This window comes from Silene latifolia, chromosome 11, assembly GCF_048544455.1.
Source record: "Silene latifolia isolate original U9 population chromosome 11, ASM4854445v1, whole genome shotgun sequence".
Taxonomy (NCBI): domain Eukaryota; kingdom Viridiplantae; phylum Streptophyta; class Magnoliopsida; order Caryophyllales; family Caryophyllaceae; genus Silene; species Silene latifolia.
The window spans coordinates 176,525,843-176,546,830 of NC_133536.1; the positions used below are offsets into that span (position 1 = coordinate 176,525,843).

The window sequence follows — 20,988 nt, forward strand, 5'->3', positions numbered from 1 at the left end:
ATCTTTTTTTTCTTTTCGATTTTCTTTTCTATTTTTTTTTCTTTACTCACGGTTTCTTGTTTTCTTCTTTTTCGAATTCTTTTTTTTTTTCTTTTTCACGTCATTTTTTTTTCCATCATCCTCCTTTTCTTCATAAAATACCAACTCCGATTCAATAGAATATGCGCCAATATTTGATACAATGGAATATATACCGCAAAACAACAATCTAAACTAGCTTGACAAGGCAGGCTAAATTTGGATGTAGCTAAAGGGTCAACTGGCAAATTTGGCTAATGTGGAGTTAAATGGGTAAAAATGAAAGAAAGGGAAAATGTAAGCACCTCCCTGCATGTGACACCAACCACTAACCCGAATGTATGACGGCAAAAAGCAATTGAATTTCATATATGTGCAAATTAATGATACATGTTATGCAAGGAGTAACTACTCACAATCCTACATGAAACTGGTCATAAATGACACCAGTTTAAAAGGCTCTAAATCTTAGAAATTATAAGTAGGTTGCCAAAATTTCAGGTCAAGTCTATTCGTTCAGCTAAATTTAAACATAAACTCGTAGATTATGCAAAAGATAAAGCTAAAAGATAACAGTTCAATGCAAGGCTTAAGCAAAAAGACAGTTGCAGTGCAATATCATCATGGAAATCTACCGTTCCGACTCAACCTATATGCTAAAATAAACGTGCAAATTTTTTGAATTTTAACAATTTTTCAAATTTTTATTGAATTTTTTAATTTTTTATGAAATAAATAACAATGCAAACAGAAAATTAAACGTGATTACTGAAATGCAATAAAAACAATATGCAGACACGGATATGGATGCATAACCTCCCCAAACCAAACTGTACAATGCCCCCATTGTACCAAAACAAGGAAAGGAAATGCAAACTAAAGGAGGAAAAGAGTAAATGCGGAAAACTCACAAGATAGCGCGAATAAGGGGACCTCCCCAAACTGACCATGAAATGGGAGGTTGCTAAGGGCCCGTAAAACCGTCTCAGGAAGCTAATCCAAGTCAAATACACTCGATATCCGTCCAACAGTGGTCGATCGAGTGAGTGGGCGTCCAAAACTGCTCGATCGAAAGGTAACTAGGTCGATCGAGTGGTTCTCCTTTTGCAGGTGGTCGATCGAGTAGAGTAAATGCTCGATCGAATGGATTTGGCAGCAAAAGTGCTCGATCGAGTACGACAAGTACTCGATCGAGTGATCCTCAGCGTGTACCTGCAAAACACAATGAAAAACAGCCCGTAAACTAACTAGACAAGCAAACTGAGATAGTTTATGGTATAAAAACCATTTATTACAACTGAAATTAAATAAAAGCAAAATAAAATCGCCGGGTTGCCTCCCGGGTAGCGCTAGCTTCAGTCAGGTCCCAGCTCGACCTTCTTTTTCTTCGAGCCACTCAACTAATCACAATCAAAACAGCTCAAAGCGCGCGAAAGAACTTCAAATAGCTGCGCATGTGCTACACAACAGCATAAGTAGCACCAAAGTGGAATAACAGAATAGGAAATTAAAATATAAGACCGTTTAGGTCGAACAAATTTCCTATGAGCGCTCCTAAACTTATCCACAAAATAAAGGAGCGCGGGAGCGATCGTCAATACATTATGGTTTAAATTCAAATTAGCAATTTTGAGATGACATGTACGGTGAAAATCAGTTAAATTATATGTCCACATGGAAGGGGGTAAAGCATTAAAAGGACATGCATGAATCAGACGAGGTAATATACAAACAATAATAAAATTACCGTTTACTACCTCAGGTTGGTTGCTCTCAACGAAGGAATCACTGACAAAGGAATGTAATACCTCATCTGTGCTAGGAGCAAACTCTGACTCAGCTGCTTCTTCATCAACCTCCTCAGTGGAATCCATCCCGTAGATCGCAGCTTCAAGTGTATCCGACTCGGCTGTGAATAGAGGAGGTTCACCGTAACCTTCATCATCGTCAGACTCGTCATCCAAATCAAACCAGAATGATGAACCAAAGCTCCCAATGGCCAACTCAGTCGATCGAGCAGAATAATCACTCGATCGACCAACTTCCTCCTGAATTCCACTCGATCGAGCAGCAATTTCACTCGATCGAGCTGTTTCTCCTGGAAAATCACTCGATCGACTAGTATAAGTCACTCGATCGAGTGATTCCTCCTGTACAGCGCTGAAATCCTCGTGTGGGGCAATGAAATGTGATAGAAAATCGTCATCCGAGTCGTAGAGATCATCCTCAACATTGGGTAACACGGTTTTCTCAGGGGAGAAACCGCTCTCAACAAGGTATACCTCTTCTTCTTGCATCTCAGCTGCTAACTGAGCAACTACAGACTCGAGCTCAAGGATTTGAGCATCCGCACGTCTATCACTCTCTTGCCTCACTCGATCATAATTCTGCACTTGAGACGCAAGTATCTCCATTAAAGACCTCAGTTCTGCAACCTCTTCTTCTTGTATCTCAGCTGCTAACTGAGCAATGTCAGTTTCGAGCTTTTCAAGTCGCGAAGAAGTGCGTCTATCATGATCTTGCCTCTCTCGGTCACGATCTTGCAATTGAGATGCAAGTGTCTGCAATAAGGATTTCAGCTCCGCAATCTCTTCTTCTTGTATATCAGGAGGATCTTGTTGCGGCGGCCATTGATAGGGTGGATGTGGCGGCACAACTACAAATGTGCATTGTGCTCGGCAGAACCACATCTCCGTAGCGAGATCACCTACTGTTCCATATAATGGGACATCGGTGATGGGTCAAAGGTACTCAAGCCTTCCCTTTGACGGTCTTTCACCTAGAACTGTCTAGGTAGTACCTGTAAGGCCTATCAAAACAGCACTAAACAGAAGATTAAAACGGCTTCAAGGGATAAATCCCTTGAAGCTAAAAACAGATAAAATTAAACAAATAAATAAATAGATTGCCTCCCCGGCAACGGCGCCAAAATTTGATGCGGTCGTTTCTACACCAAAAATAAAATACCTAAGTTACTACTAACAGAAGTCAGCGGTAAGTAGGGTCGATCTCCACAGGGAGGCGGTGTACTATCTATTTGTCTATTTATCTGTCTAACGTCACGATGGGGGTAGAATTGATTGTGTTAACTAAACTAAAGACTAAAGCAAGGGAAATAAAAGGGAGAAATTAACAGAAGAAAAGGGAGTATGCTAGGAGTCGGTCCACCGTGGCAGCTATCAGATCTTATACTATCATGAATACTAAGGCGATTAGACTATTGATAAGAAGAGCTATGGTCGTCACCTTTCGGTCCTTAAACCGCCCTAGAGCGTTAACAGCTTAACTTTCGCCCTCACTGCAATACCCTATTGTAATTAAGCAAGCCTTCCCTTCCAATCTTTCGATCTAGGTCGGGGTTAACTAGAATTATGGGTCTCCTGCATGCATTCATTCGACCGGATAACAGTTAAATTGCCTAATACAATTCCTATCGCAAGACTAATCTATTTAATACAATTAAAGCATTGCTACCACGGCTTCCCTAATCCTAACATACTAGGGGGAATTAGCTATGCATAATTAAAGGAAGAACAAGAAATAAAGAAGAAACAATAAATAACATTAAGAAATTAAGGAGAAAAAGGGAGAGAAATTACTGAATTAGATAGTCCGGAAATGGAAGAACAAAGTAACAGTGTAAAAGTAACAGTCACAGAGAGAAGAGAAGAGAAGTAAAGTGTGAGAGAGTTTACATCGACATATTGACTCCTTATTTATAAGAAAATAAGGTTTATTAAACCTAATGACGGAATTAAACCTAAAAAGCCCAGCCCGTAGCAAAATCCACTCGATCGAGCACTTAAGGCTCTCAATCGAGTGATATTCCTTAGCATTCCTCTCGATCCAGAACTTCTTTCCCTTTAATCACTCGATCGAGTAGAAGTAGCTCTCGATCGAGCAAATGGGCTCTCGATCGAACAGTAGTCCTCGATCGAGCACTTCTCGGCGTAATTCCTGCTTCGCGCACCAAACTTCAAACGGCTGCCATTTCTTCGTTACTTAGGCAAACAGGGCGTGGTTGGTGGCGTTGGAAAGCTAAAAAGACAAACTTCCATCTCCAATTGGAATCACCTGAATATCTGTTGTAGAACTCGAGATATGGCTCTTACAAGCAGGAACTAGCAAATTGAAGCACTCTCTTGGCTCGCCTAACTTCCTTACTCCAATGCGCATCTCAAAATAGCTTCATTCCCGCTCCAAATTCACTCTTCCTCCAAATGCATGCTAAAAGGATGGTAAAAGGCTTGATTTCACTACTTTTGGGTTCATTCCTGCAAATAAGACAAAACAACCCAAAGTAGCATATTCGGGGCATTTCGTAGCATAAAACCACGATAAAAGCATACAAATACGTGCATAAAATAGACCAATAAGACTATATAAAATGCACGTATCATTAACCAATGTTGAAAACGAGCTGTTTCAGTGGTTGAGCAATCGATCGAAGACTTTTGTTAGTCTTTCTGTTCGATCGAGTGGTTTTGGTGGTCACAAGTGCTCGATCGAGTCCCTGCTGAACTCGATCGAAATATGCTGATTTGAAGGTCCTCGATCGAAGACCTTAATTGTTCGATCGAGAGGATTGGCTGATGGTTTGCTCGATCAAGTAGATTGAATTGGTTCGATCGAGTGGATTTTTTATCTTACACGGGATTTTATTTCGTGTTAGATTTAATTAGTAACTTAGTTTGTTTAATAAATATCTTCCCTATATAAGGTGAAGACGTCATTAGGTCAAAACACTTCTCCCTAATCAGATATTTTGCTCTTAATTACTCTCTTAAGCATGCACTTTATTTCTTCTCTTGTTCAGACGTCGTTCTTGCTCTTATTGCCGGATTCACAACTTTGTAATCATTATTTCTCTTTTAATCAATTTAATCTTCTTTGCATCTTTAATCCTTGTTCTTAATTAATGTTTTAATTACTGTTATTGCTTTGTTTATGTTATATCATCATCATCTTATTATTATGTCTCTTGTTATTTCATAGATTATTGTTATTAGTTTCGTTATAAACATGAGTAGCTAATTCCCTTTATGTTAGGATTAAGGGAGACTTGGTAGTGAATTAATGATGTTGTAAGTAGAATATATGGTTTGATTGTGAGAACTATTTTATAACCAAATAATTATAATCGTTTAGTTAAGTGCACGCTTCTAAATCAGTTAATTCGGTTTAATTCAGACCTAGATCGAGAGATTGGAATGAACAGACATGTTATGAACAGTAAACTACACTAATGAAGGCGAGAGCTAAGTTAGTATTATTTTAGGGTAGAAAGTGGACCGAGAGGACCTTTCCTTTACCCTTGTCACATTTAGACCGACTAAGCTATTTATGACAGAATCGACTAATTACCATGGTGAACCGACATCCTAGCATTTCTTCTCTTTATTTGATCACAGCTTATTTCTCTTTGTTCTTATTGCCCTATTTCTCTTGCCTTAATCTCAATTAGTTGATTAGAAAACAAATCAAAATATTAATTGTTACAGTGACAGACTTAGATAGCAGGTAGATATAATAGCCTCCCTATGGAGTACGATACCCGACTTACCTCTAATATATTTATTAGTTGAGCCGGTTGGTTTATTTTTGATACGGTTGCGACAACCGTGTCAATCATAACGGTATTTTGAGTGCTTTTATAAGGTTTTGGTTTAAAGGGTAGGTTGCCATACCAAGCTATACTACCATGGTCTGTCGGGAGGTCCGTGCCAAACATGAGTCAGGTCGGTTCCTAGTCAATTCGCAAGAATAGTGAAAGCTCTTGATACAAACATGGTTAAGCATCGTGGTATGGTTGACGTCAATCGTTATTCATTTTTGGATGTAAATAGGAACTTGCACCGTCCAGACAGGACGATTGGTCGAATGGGTTGGGTTAAGCCTAAGAAGGCTGACTAAAATGACCTAAGAAGGGCGAGTAATGAAATCTGACAACTGTCTCATACAAAATATTCCCTAACCTTGTTAAAGTTTTACCCTAGGTAATACTAGACTTAGTCAAAGTGTATCATCTCCAGCAGAGTTGCCAAACTATGGACACATCAACCCGCGACGCGCGCACCCGCGCTTTGGTTTCGAGGCGGCGTCACTTCTTCCACGGAACTCTGACGTGAGTGCCAAAACACGTAATGGGCCGTTACCGATTTGAAAGGCATTGAAACCGATAAAAGGTTTAACATGCCTTCATTTGTGGAGTTGCCACCATTTTTTTAGGAAAATTGTAACCGTTCGAATACTTCGTGTCATGTCAAGACACAAAGTAGTGACATGAACACTAAGAAATTCGTTACCCTTAGCATCCTACGTCTAGAATGATTCTCGTGATGCCAATGAACACGGATTCTCACAAAGATCATAAGTAAGGGGTGAGGGTACGTATTAGGAAGATCGTTTTTTTGAACGCCTAATCCCGCCCGCCTCGATAGTGGCCTATACTAATGATCAGGGAAGTTATTCATACTCGATATGTTGTCAGTTGTATGCATGCAATGCAACAAATACAGAGTAATCCTTGCATATGAATTTAACTATGTCGGTAAACAAACAATTTAACATCCAATTGGGTCGAAGTAGGAGGTTAGAGTAATTACATGTGAATATCCAAAGTAAATAAATCATACATAATATGAAATAAATAAATTACAAAAAGAAGTAAATTACAATTGAATTACAATGGGTAACTTGAATTAACGTCACAAGTACGCTCGAAAAAGAAGGATTTTGAAAAGAAAAGAAATAAAAGAAAATGAAAATATAAAAATCTATCGAATTATTGGCGATAATACATATAGTAATAGATTAAAACCTAACTAGAATGCCTACGTCTGAACGAGATGAGTTCAAAGGCAGAATCCATCTCAGAACAAGCGCTACATCTGCTGCGTCTCCTCGAAGAGGCGCATCAGACCATGTGTCTGTTCTTGAGTTGGGCTCTGACTGTAAAAGTCAAACTCGTTGATTTTTATCGTTTGTTGATTGATTGATGTGACCATAATTGGCGCATATTTAGCCCCCGAATTAGCCTTGTTCCCATGCTTTTTAGTGCTTATTTGGGTCATTTCTTATCTTTAGTTCTTTGTTTTGCATATTCTTTGAGATTTTGATCCCTTGGTAGGAAAGGAGTAAGAATCTTGCATTTTCATGGCAAAACGAGACTAAATTGATCGAATTCAATGACCAAACATCAAGGAGAGACAAGATTAGAAGGCCTTTGTACATATTATAGTAGAAGAGCAATGTTGAGAAAAGATCCTTGAGTCCCCAAGGAAATCCCCAAGGAATTTATGAAGAAAAGGGAAGAAAAGAAGAAGATTTGTTGCTGACTGACAATCCGAGCGGATTGTCACCAATCCGTCCGTCCCGCAGCAGCACAATCCGAGCGGCTTTGCCACAATCCGCTCGGATTCCCCCTCCACAATCCGCCCGGATTCCAACGCCAGAATCCGCCCGTCCCGACCCTATTCCGCCCGGATTCTAGCACAGCATGGATTATCTTCTCCAAGCTACAAAGAAAGAAGCCCTTCTCTCAGAAAATACCGGCTCCTCCTTACTCAACTTAAAAAGTGTAATTACTAGTTTAGCCCTTAGTTAACCCTAATGCATCCTCCCTAATTTCCACTATAAATACCCCATTAGTCTAATTAGAGGAGCATGTTCTTCTTATTAATAATTAGTGTAGTTAATATCAATCAAATCTCTCTTTAATATTGTAATCAAGTATTAATCAAGTTTTAATCCAAGTTTTAGTTCTTTAATCTCTCTTTTGTTCATCCTTTATTTTGGGTAATTGAAGATTATTTGGGTTATTGTTGGGAGATTGACAACCTCTCAATCAAGCATTCAAGTACTGCTTTTATCTTTGCTTTATTATTGGAATCATTAGTAGGTATAATCTCTTAATCCCTCTTTAATTATTGTTAATTACTTTCATTTATTCATCATGTTTCATATTGTTGGTATGATTGACAACCTTGCTAGCATGATCAACATGATAAAGAGTGAGTAGTCTCTTAGCTAGGGTTAATGGGTGATTAGCGGAAACCAACATGGGGAATGATTCATGCTTAAATTAATATGCTTTCATGTTTTATTTGCTTGCTTGTTTTGATCTCAACTCATGCACATGTTATATTTGATGAAATGCTAAGCCTATGAATCCTTGCATTTACTATCATCTTCTATCTTTTCAATGAGACTTGTAAGACATAACCCAACTCGAGTCTCATTAGACCATGCATGTTGTTGAGTAGGGAAGATTAAGTCGACTTGTAGGTGTTGTACAATCTAATTGATTCGGCTCTGGGACCCAAACTTTCCTAGGATTGTAAGATATAACCCAACTCAATCCATCACAACAATAATTGCTTGCTTATAATTTGAGAACATGTTTGTATGATCATATCCCATGATTCCCCTATGATCCCATGACACCCTAGTGCCTTTAATCAATTGTTTACACCCTTTTAATTCATCTTGCTTGATTATTTTCATTGCTATTTTAGTTTAGTAACCTTCTGACACGTCTGTCGCGTACCTGTCAAAAATAAAACCTAACGGTCTCAACTAAATGTAGTAGAGGCAGTCGAGTATCGAATCCACAGGGAGGTAATGCAACTACAGCTATCTATTTCTAATCCTATGGTAACAATTGGGGTTGATTAAATTTTTGGTTCTAAACTACGGAGTTGAAAGGAAGAGAAATAAAGCAGAGAGCAGTAACGCAGGAAAAATGAATTAAAACTATCAATAAGGGGGGGGACATGTCGGGAATTCGGTTCACTACGGTAGTTCAACAACTTAGCAGTAAGTGACTCAGACGAACCAATGCGAGACGGATATTAGAAGGTCCTTTCGGTCCACTTCCCACCCTAAAATACCACTAACTTAACTTTCGTCCGCATTAGGGTAGTCTACTGTTTATAGCAGGCCTATTTAGTCCAATATTTCGATCCAGGATTAATTGTAGCCAGATTAATGGGTGACATAGAAGCGTGCACTCTTCGTCTAATTCATTCACTACGTCGTCATTATTCTACCGCAGATCCCCTAATCCCAACATGAAGGGGTTTAGCTACTCATACTCGTAATTAATCTAACAGCAGATAATTTCCCAGCAGAAAACATAACGAAATAATAATAAAATGCAATGATAGAAATTAGGGCAAAGACGAACGATAACAATAGCAAGAATTAAAAACAACAAGAAGGTTAATTATTATTAAAAGAGAAAGAGAATTACAATCCAAGCAATTCCGGCGTAAAGAACCCGTAATTCGAGTGAAGCAATCCAAAACGAAAGTAACAGTGGAGAAAGTTCAAGCAACGTCGAAAGTAACAGTGGAGAAAGTTCTAATGTGTAAACTAAGAGAGTAAAAGAAATGATAAAAAGAATAGATCTCAGAATGACTAATAACCTAGTAAAACATAGGTTAAATAGCCAAACACAAAGTGTTTATGCGGAATTAAATAAAACACGGACTGATTAAAGCCCATAATGTCGAAGGCCTCTCGATCGAGTGGATTAAACCACTCGATCGACCAATATCTCATCAGAAATCCCTCGATCGACCAAATAGGTACTCGATCGAGGGCTTGGTCTTGTGCATCTTACTCGATCGAGTAAGGAATAGCTCGATCGAGCCTTGGGGAGTCCAGGAACTACCCGATCGACCACCAAAACAGCTCGATAGACCACTTGGGTCTTCAATTTAGCTCACGTCTTCACCCAAATGCCTCGTGATGCGTGCAACGACACTTCCAACTGCAACATCTCACTCTGGAACAATCCCGTCTCCTCTAAATGCATGCAAAAAGGACGAAAACGAGTATGGTTCCGCTACTTCCGCGATCATTCCTACAAAAAGGACAGAATACACCAAAGTAGCCAATTCGGGGCAAAATACTATAAAAACAGTATAAAAATGCATAGAAATACGTGCTGAAATAGGCTAAAAAGACTATACATTAGGCACGTATCAAATCTCCCCAAACCAAACCTTTACTCGCCCTCGAGTAAACTCAAAACTAAACTAATGGAACGGAAATGATAACTCAGAGCTAGCTTAACTTGTCTACTTGAACCACTTTAATGCAACAGAAATCAACAGTTAAAGCTAGGCAGTCAATACGCAACCGAATTACAAGCTGTTCAGAAATAAAGCTGACCTATTGACCTTGCAAGACCAACAAAACCGGACTCTCACGTGGTCACTCTTCTCTCATGAAGCAAAGGGCAAATGTTATATGTAAAAGAGAGGAGAAAAGACAGTTACTCGCCTAACTGCGTCCTACATAGCATGAATGCAACAAAAATGAAAGACAATTCAAGTACTAATGCACACACTCCAACCAAAAATGTCCGTCACAGCCGAGGGTTTGCAAATAGTATGGGAATAGTGAGGTTCAGGTGAGAAAAGGCAAAACAAGTTATGGAAATGTGGAGGTAAAAGCGTCAAGCTATTTCCTAACAGGACCATGATAAACCATCCGGATCTCAACTGTCTGAAAGACTAAACACAGGTGCCCTTCACTTGGCACAAAACTCACTAGACTCAAAGCACAATCTCCTCAAAAAAATATAGAATAAGAGTGGAGGAGTCAGACGGTCACAAAGTTCCCTTTTTTAAACACATCGTCTGAAACAACTAACTGAAACAACCAACCCTCTTGTCGATTGTACATCTTCAAGCATCTTCTCAACTCTGACAAGAGGGTCCAACTTTTTCACAATTTTTTTTTCTTTTGCGTGAATCACATCATTTTTTTTTTCATCTTTTTTTTCTTTTCTTTTTTTTTTTTTTCTTTCACGTTTCTTTTTTCTTTTTCAATACTTTTTTTTTTCTTCTTCCTCCTTCCTCAATACAAACACCAACTCCAAACGGGAATTACGGACCAAACTGCAACGGAAAACATACCACAATAGGACAGACTAACTAGCTTGACTAGGTAGGCTTAGTTTGGAATGTGGTTAATGGGTCAAAAAGGCAAGTTTAGGTCAATGTGGAGCTAAATGGGTGAAAGATGTAAAGAAAGGGGAATTTGCAAGACCCTCCCTGCATGTGACACCAACCACAAACCCGAATATGTGCATTTGACGAGAAATTGAATGTCATTAATGTGCAAATGAGATGAACATGCTATGCAAGGAGTACTACTCTCAAAATTCCTAATGAACTGGTCATGAATGGCACCAGTTATGGCTCTAAAACTCAGAATTTTTTACGTAGTTTGCCAATTTATCAGGTCAAGTCTAAACAGTCAGCTATTATTTGAACAGAAATTCGTAGACTATGCGTATGACAAAGCTAAAAACTATCAATAAAGTGCAAGGCTCAAGTGAATTGACAAGTTAAGTGCAATTTCATCACGGGAATCTACCGTTCCGACTCAACCTAAATGCAAAAATAAACGTGAAAAATTTTTGAATTTTAACATTTTCTAATTTTTTTTTTGGATTTTTGATTTTTATGAAAATAAACAACAAATGCAAACTGAAAAATTAAACGTGAATGCAAAACAAATGCAGATGCAGACTCAAAAGGATGCAATACCCCCCCCAAACCAAAACGGACAACGCCCTCGTTGTCCTCCAGCATACACCAGCAGAAAAATGGGGGATGGGGGTATACAACCAATAAAAGAAAAATAAAGGAGACGAAATAAAAAGGGTGAGAGAACATACAAAACACGAACTTCCCCAAACCAGCCAGAAAACAGGGGAAGTGAGTAGACCAGTAGCTACTCGTCGTCGGCACCGCCGTCTCCCAGGTACTCCGACTCAACAAAACGGTCTCCCCAAACCAGCAACAAACAAGGGGGGACCTCTAGTCGTCATCTCCAGGCTGATCCTCCGGACCGGGTACGAACGGAGGGTCACTCTCCTCCTCTCTGGCAGCTCTCGCTACCGCCTGCTCTGCCCGTAACCGCACCTCTCGTGCTACCGCTGTCTCCTCCGCCTCCTCCTCTGAGTCAGAAGGTAGTGGAGGGTACCCGTCCGCTGGGTATCGATAGAAGGAAGGATGCGGCCACCCCTCTGGAATCGGTCGCCGGGCTCGGATATGGAACTCGTAGATTGGGAATGCAGCCAAAGCCATATCCCGTCTCATCTCAGTAATGTACCTGCACATATCCGAAAGCACGGCATCACGACGCCCTTGGTCCATGACCTCGGGCGCCTCTAAAGCAGGAGGGCAAACAAAATTGGCCGGGAAGGCCGGATCAGAAGGAGGTGGAGTGAGTGAAGGTGGAGGTGTGGGAGTCTGTGTGGGTGTAGGCTGAGGCGTGGGTATCGGTCCAGCCTGGGCCTGAGTCTGAGCCTGAGAGCTAGAAGATGCTCCGGCCTCCCGCTTCCTCTTCTTAGAAGAAGAAGGAGGGGTGAAGGTAAGGTGGTAGGTAGGTGGAGGTGGCCTCGCTCCCTCAGCTGCAGATGAGAGCGGTAAAAGTGGGGGAAGGGTAGAGCACGGCAAGGTAATAGACGTGGAACCACAGATCTTCCACGTCCTCACGCTCCCCTTCGCCTTTGGGAACCAGGCGAAGTCAGTCATGGCTCCCAGGTCAAGGTAAGCCATCTCATCAGGTGCAGTGAGTCCGGGCTCAGTGGGGTAAAGGTGGCGGGCAATCCTAGTCACCAGCCCGCCGCAGACAACTGCGGTCTTGACCCGAGTCCCAATTCCGTTCCAATGCTGAGCTACCAGATAGGCAATGTTTAGAACAAACGGGGTACCGTAATCAATGTTGAGGTACCCCGCGAGAATCGCTAGCTCAGTGTTGGTCACGTTATTGGGCTCAGGGCGCCCAAAAATGGTCTCTCCTAACAGACGCAAGTAGTAACGGGGCGCAGGTAGGTGAACATGAGCTCCCTTCCGTGCCTGGAAGGGGGTGTGAGTAAGCGCAGCCCAAAGTGGCGGAAGGAGGTCTCGAGGTGAGGCGGTGGGACCGTCACTAACTAGTCCCAAAACCTGCCCAAACCTGGCCAAGGTCCAGTGGTGCGACTCATTGCGGAGTCGAAAGTGAATGCAGGAACTGGAGTGGTCAGCATGGTAAGAGTCGGTGTCAAAAGAGTAGGAGCTAAAGAACTCGTACGTAGGGGTACGAATAGTAGCCTCCTGCATGGTGATCAGACCCGACATACCCGTCCCGTTCAACAAACTACAGACCTCTTTATAAATGCCTAAGGTCTCTAGGTCAGTCCGCGCAAGGAAACGGGTGGGGGAGAGAGGGCAACGAAGTAAAGTGGCTAACCGTTTCCGGTGAGCCTCTGAAGTGAAACGTACCGTGGGCATCTTCGGTAGAGGTGTGAGAGCGCCCTCTCTCGTAGCAACAGCCTCAGAAGGGCTGGAAGTGATGGCTAACTGGCTAGCCTGCGGGTGTGGCCTCGGTGGCAGTATACCAGGCTGTGGGAAACGGGGTGTGAATCCGCACTCTAGCAGAGAAAAGGGCCTGGGCCTGGTAGGAGTAGTGGCCGGTGAAGCCTGAACTGAGCTCCCGGCTGAGCTGGCTGCGGTGTAAACTGTCCCTGCAGCTGAGACAAGTAGAACTGGCGCTGCAGTAGTGACCAAGGCGGAGCTAGTGGCAACAACAGGGGCCACTGGCTCGCTCACGGAAGAGCTGGAGGACGTACTAGTAGAAGGCAAAGAACTCGCGTCCATCCTGCAAAGTATCAAAGGGCACGAATAAGAGGAGATGCTGCTAACCGTGGTTAAAACAATCGCTAACCAACATGTGACAGCAAAAGGAATGGCCCTATTGGTCGAAACAATCGACGTACAGCAAGCAAAACCAAACAATTCCTCAAAAATTTCGAAGAGCAGCATGTGAGTGGTGATAATATGATAAAATAATGACCGCTAAAGGCGAATACAGCATGAAAACCAAATATGGGAGCATGTATGGCTCCTAGCAGTCGAAGATTGCTACTCACAGCACGGGATTTCCCAACAATTTACATCAAGTAATGGCGATAGGGGACGGTAACGGCAGTTAACAACAGTGATAAGTAAGCATGGACTGAAGTTAAGCAAGCAAGGCAACAGAAGGACCGTCTGACAGTCGACATATTCGACTTACAGGAACCCTAATCGCGGAAATCGCGCAAAATTCGAATTAATCATGTAGAAACAGCGAGGAATTGTGAAAATATCATCAACAAGCTAATCAAGGGCAAATGAACACAATTTAATCGAAACAAATCGACTAGACATGGAATTTTCGAACCCTAATTCAAATCACCTCAAGAAATTCAAATTAATTGAAGAGAAAATGCAAAGAGTGTGAATGAAACACTTACTTGATGATGATTGACCTACAATTAGCAATTAAACTTCAAATAACAATCAACCAAGGCGGATTTTCGATTGAAAAACCGCAAACCCTAATTCCTTTTGAAAACCGTGAAAACGAACACAAAAGAAGGGGAAAACAATGGGCTATAGAAGAATTAAGTGCTAGTGATAGAATGTAGGTGGTGGATTTGATGATTTTGGGCAAAAATTGGGGAATTGGGGGAAATGGGAATCGCAATTAAGGGGAGGTTAGACGGAAATTATGGGTGAAATGAAATAAAATTAGGGAAATAAAGAGTTTTAAGAAAGAAAACTCCCGTTGTCCCTGTTCATTTCACTCGATCGAGTGGTTTTAATCACTCGATCGAGGACTTTTGCTGTCCCTTTTGCTTGATCGAATAACAATCCTCTCGATCGATCAATTCCTCTGTGGCCTTCCTCGATCGAGTAACCAGCAAGCTCGATCGAACCAACTTCCACTCGATCGAGCACAAAAAACACTCGATCGAGGACTTCCTCGTGTGGACTTCTTTGAATTTCGTCCTTTCTTCCTTGAATTGCGTGCATCTTCCCCAAACCTGCGTAAAACATATCCAAACATATCCCAAATACCAAATACGCAGAAAACACAGTCTATAGTCTCAGTCTAAGCTAAAGGAATGTCTAAACTAATTGTCCTAATTAAAAACGTAATAAATAAATTCAAAAGAAATTCAAACAAAAATCTATTACAATTTGTTACACGGGGCATTTCCCCGTTTAATTCCTATCAGCTGTCAGTAGCCCTCTCATGGGCTTCTGACTGGAGGACGTCACTTCAGCGACACTGACCGTCCTCTTTGATTTCCATGAGCTTGAATTACTGTTTGCAAGAGGAGGAGGAACATAGTTCCAATCTATGTAGGTTCGAACTGCCTTTGTTCTCGCCCCTCTGTCATCTTCTTTCGCATCCTTTGCTCCAGCTTGATTGATAATGGCTGCACCACGTCCCTTGACAGCTCATTTCTTGCCTTCATCTGTACCTGCAGTAAGGAAAACAGACGAATCTTCCTCCTTTTTGCTCTCAGTATGAGGCGGAGGGTTAGCAATAACAGCAATATTCTCCAAATTTTCATTTGGAGTGTCAATAATAGGGTCAACAGAAGAGAGGGCATTGCAAGGCTGAGCTTGCATGGGAGCCCTCCGGAACTTGGACTGATGAAAAGTCAGCTCCTCGCCCCCTACCTGGAAGGTCAAAGTCTTCCCCCCGACGTCTATTACTGCACGGGCAGTGGACAAAAATGGTCTCCCTAAAATGATAGGGGTGTGCACATCTTCGGGGATATCTAAGACGACAAAGTCAACGGGAATAAAGAACTTCCCGATCCGAACAGGTACGTCTTCCGCTACACCTAGTGGCCGTGATAAACTACGGTCGGCCATCTGGACAGTCATGTTGGTGCAACTCAGCTTTGTCACACCAAGTCTCTTAGCTAGAGACAAAGGTAGAACACTTACGCTAGCGCCTAAATCGCATAGCGCATTATCAATCAATTGCATACCTATGTGACAAGGGATCGAAAAACTACCCGGGTCTGATTGCTTAGGAGGTAGCTTATTTTGAAATAGGGCTGACCCCACCTCAGTCAAAGCTACGGTCTCATTATCATTTATAGTCCTCTTACGTGCTAAAATTTCTTTCATAAATCGTAAATAAGAGGGTACCTTGGTCAGCAATTCAGTGAACGGCACGGAAACTTCCAAACTCTTCAAAAGCTCAACAAATTTGCCAAACTGTTGATTAATCTTGGTATTCTGCAGCCGCCTCGGGAAGGGAACTGTAATTGGAATCTCGAGTCCCTTGTTTCTCGCCTCCAAAGTGTCTTCCGGAGCAAGTTCAGTGTCCTTTGGACGCTTCTTACCTCTCGAACGAGGCCTTTCTGGTAATTCCTCGCTTAAACGAGCACTAGCAGGCTCTCGAATAAGCTTCCCGTCATCAGTACCACTCGATCGAGCAATATGCTCACTCGATCGAGCAGATTCTTCACCAACGTCAGTCGATCGAGTAACCTTACCACTCGATCGACCAACCTCATCAGCTGCTTCACTCGATCGAGCAGGGGCACCACTCGATCGACCAGATTCTTCACCAATTCCACTCGATCGCGCATCAGACTTAAGTCGATCGAGTAACTCTTGTGTCGTGAGTCCCGTTCTCTTAACAGAACACTGTTCATCATCCGTGAGAGCTTCCCTTGGGTCTGATTTCTGTACTTCTGGTCCCTCGTAAGAAAGACCGCTTCTCAACTCTATCAAATGTACCGTCTCATTTGGGTTCTTGTCATTTTGAGTCGGTAAATGATCGGGCTTCCTCGAGGATTGATTTTCGGCCAGTTGGGCAACTTGAGTCTCAAGTACCTTGAATGCCGTGTCCTTCTGTTGTAATTGCTTTGCAATGGACTGCATCATGGACTTCAACTCACCTATCTCACTCACCCCACTAGATGACGAAGCACCTTGGTTAGGAGGGTTGAAAGACGGAGGCTTCTGATAGCCTTGTTGCTTCTGGTGTGGAGGAATATAGGGCTGCTGCTGCTGATTTGGAGGAGCGGTGGGGTTGAGTACGTTCTGGTTACTCCACCTCAAATTTGGGGTGGATATTCGGCTCGTAATGAGTGTTGTTTTGCCTGTAATGTTGAAAGGCAGCACATTGCTCATAAGGAGTAGGACAGTATTCAGAGACATGTCCATCTACCCCACACCTCGTACAGACGAAAGGACCGTCTGTCATAGCATTAACCTGGTACATTCCTCCCTTGAGAGCTCCCCCTAGTTCATATTTGTCGAACCTCGCGGTAAGGGCTTCTAATGCGGCTACTGAAGAGGATTCAGCGGCTCTCCTTTGGTTTCCCCTTGAATTCCCATATTCAGCCCTATGAGTGGCTAAATCATCTATAATCTTCCACCCTTTGGTGGCTCCCAAGTTGTCAGCAAATCGACCGTTGGCTGCAGCATCTAATATAGCTCTCTGATCATCATATAAACCATTGTAAAAATGGTTACACAGGCTCCACTTTTCGAAACCGTGATGCGGTATGGTCCGCACCAGTTTCTTAAATCGAAGCCATGCCTCATGGAAGTTCTCGTCAGGCCCTTGTTTGAAACTTGTTATCTGAGCTCTGATGGCGATGGTTCTCGAAGCAGAGAAATATTTCTTATAAAACGCCAATGCTAGCGAATTCCAATCTGTTATGCCGTGAGCAGCTCGGTCCAAGTCCCTGTAACACTCCCTTGCAGCATCGCGGAGTGAGAAGATGAACATAGTTTCTTTGATCTGATCAGCTGTCACGCCAGTGGGAGGAGGTATGGAGCAGCAGTAATCAATGAAGGTCTCCATATGCTGAGCTGCATCTTCAGTTGCAGCTCCACCAAACTGATTTTTCTCGACCATATTGATATATGAAGGCTTTGGCTCGAACTTCCTGGCATCTCCCGGTAGTTCGAACCCTTTATAGAGATTGTCAGCTGTGGGCTCGGAGTGACTAGCAATGGTTGCTTCCTCGGCCATTTCGGGAAATTCTGGGAAAGTGATAGACTCAAGTGATGAATTGGAAACTGGGGAAGACGGTGGATTGTCTTCGAAAAGCTCGTTCTCGTAAAAGTTACCACGAGAACTAGGCTCTTCATCTGCCTGTTGCTCTTGAAATAGTAGTCTCCTTTTTACGTGCAGAGACCTCTCGATCTCGGGATCAAAAGGTAGTAGTGGACCACCTTGCGACCTGCGCATAAGACGAAACTACAAACAAGATGTGAGAATAGTCTAAGGAACGATGTTCCTTAAACTAAAAAGAGGAATTAAAAATAAAAACAGCTAGTAATTGGAACAATTGCCTCCCCGGCAACGGCGCCAAAATTTGACACGTCTGTCGCGTACCTGTCAAAAATAAAACCTAACGGTCTCAACTAAATGTAGTAGAGGCAGTCGAGTATCGAATCCACAGGGAGGTAATGCAACTACAGCTATCTATTTCTAATCCTATGGTAACAATTGGGGTTGATTAAATTTTTGGTTCTAAACTACGGAGTTGAAAGGAAGAGAAATAAAGCAGAGAGCAGTAACGCAGGAAAAATGAATTAAAACTATCAATAAGGGGGGGGACATGTCGGGAATTCGGTTCACTACGGTAGTTCAACAACTTAGCAGTAAGTGACTCAGACGAACCAATGCGAGACGGATATTAGAAGGTCCTTTCGGTCCACTTCCCACCCTAAAATACCACTAACTTAACTTTCGTCCTCATTAGGGTAGTCTACTGTTTATAGCAGGCCTATTTAGTCCAATCTTTCGATCCAGGATTAATTGTAGCCAGATTAATGGGTGACATAGAAGCGTGCACCCAACTAGGTCGAGAATTACAGTTATATTGCTATAGTGACAGAGTCTCTTTAATCAATTCGTCTAATTCATTCACTACGTCATCATTATTCTACCGCAGATCCCCTAATCCCAACATGAAGGGGTTTAGCTACTCATACTCGTAATTAATCTAACAGCAGATAATTTCCCAGCAGAAAACATAACGAAATAATAATAAAATGCAATGATAGAAATTAGGGCAAAGACGAACGATAACAATAGCAAGAATTAAAAACAACAAGAAGGTTAATTATTATTAAAAGAGAAAGAGAATTACAATCCAAGCAATTCCGGCGTAAAGAACCCGTAATTCGAGTGAAGCAATCCAAAACGAAAGTAACAGTGGAGAAAGTTCAAGCAACGTCGAAAGTAACAGTGGAGAAAGTTCTAATGTGTAAACTAAGAGAGTAAAAGAGATGATAAAAAGAATAGATCTCAGAATGACTAATAACCTAGTAAAACATAGGTTAAATAGCCAAACACAAAGTGTTTATGCGGAATTAAATAAAACACGGACTGATTAAAGCCCATAATGTCGAAGGCCTCTCGATCGAGTGGATTAAACCACTCGATCGACCAATATCTCATCAGAAATCCCTCGATCGACCAGCAGGGTACTCGATCGAGGGCTTGGTCTTGTGCATCTTACTCGATCGAGTAAGGAATAGCTCGATCGAGCCTTGGGGAGTCCAGGAACTACTCGATCGACCACCAAAACAGCTCGATAGACCACTTGGGTCTTCAATTCAGCTCACGTCTTCACCCAAATGCCTCGTGATGCGTGCAACGACACTTCCAAGTGCAACATCTCACTCTGGAACAATCCCGTCTCCTCTAAATGCATGCAAAAAGGACGAAAAGGAGTATGGTTCCGCTACTTCCGCGATCATTCCTACAAAAAGGACAGAATACACCAAAGTAGCCAATTCGGGGCAAAATACTATAAAAACAGTATAGAAATGCATAGAAATACGTGCTGAAATAGGCTAAAAAGACTATACATTAGGCACGTATCACCTTCTACATCAACCCAATTTGTGACACCTCTTAGACACCACTAGTTACAATAGAAATCTCATTTCAACTCCCGTCCCTTGGGATCCGACCTTTACTTGCCTCTATACTAATTGTAGATTTGTTTGTGGAGCTATAAATTGTGTTTTTATTCGACCGTGACCAACGACCACATCTTAATTTGTGAACACTTAGCGGGATCGCATCAAAAATGGCGCCGTTGCCGGGGACGGTGTTTGTTTGATTTAGATTTCTTGTTATTGTCATTAGTTGTGTCATTCTTCGCCTTGATGAAGTAAAACTCCTCAAGGTTTGTTCTAATTGTTTTTGAGTTGTTTGATATTTTGCAAGTCTAGAAGGTTACAAGGTGATTTGTTACCTTTTGACCGTGAAATCGAAAGAACCTTGACGAACAATAGGAGAGTTGTTAGGAGGAATTTAAGAGGTATTAGTGAAGTTGTCCAACCCACTAGTGAGTTTGTCAATCCTTTCGCAATAGAAGGAGAAGAAAACCCATTACACAATACCCCACAAAATCCACCTACAATGCCAAAATTCTCGTCACACTCCGTACCCACCGAGGAGAATCTACCAAATGGTACTCCTACACCGCAACATCTAACCGGAAATTTTATTGCCAAGTCCGCCTTCATCCATTTAGTTGAGAGGAGCCAATTCAAGGGGATGCCTAGTGAGGACCCTCATTCTCATATGGAAACCTTTTGCGACTATTGTGATGCAATCTCTCAAACGGGCGTGACTCAAGACCAAATTAGATGGGTCTTATTTCCTTTTTCCTTAATCGGCACCGCGAAGCAATGGTTGAAGGGCCTTGATAAGGCCACCCTTGGAATAGATTCTTGGAAGAAGTTGGCCCTAGCTTTCTACAAAAAATTCTACCCACCGGAAAAGACTAACATGCTAAGAGCCCAAATTACGGGTTTTAAGCAAAGGGATGAAGAGTCTTTGTATGAAGCTTGGGAGCGGTTCAAGGGAATTTGTCGCTCATGTCCTCACCATGAACTTAGCGAATGGTTTTTGATGCAACAATTTTGGAATGGTTTATAAGAATATTCTAGTAACATTCTCAATATGGGATCAAATGGAATGTTCACCGAAGTTAATGACAATCAAACATGGAACAAGATTGAGGAAATGGCGGTCCATAACTCACAATATAGTAGACCTCGCAAGGCTACTAGAGGAGGAAAGCATGAAGTGGACTCCGTTACTCAATTGGGTGCTCAACTTAGTGCTCACATTGAC

At 42.0% G+C, this 20,988-nt stretch overlaps 1 non-coding gene across 1 annotated transcript; it reads right to left on the reverse strand.

Moving 5' to 3' along the window:
- Positions 1 to 20,640: 20,640 nt before the first annotated feature.
- LOC141615541 (small nucleolar RNA R71) lies at positions 20,641 to 20,747 on the reverse strand. The gene has a single exon (XR_012529957.1). It is a non-coding gene; the product is annotated as a small nucleolar RNA R71 (small nucleolar RNA).
- Between the last annotated feature and the right edge of the window lie 241 nt (positions 20,748 to 20,988).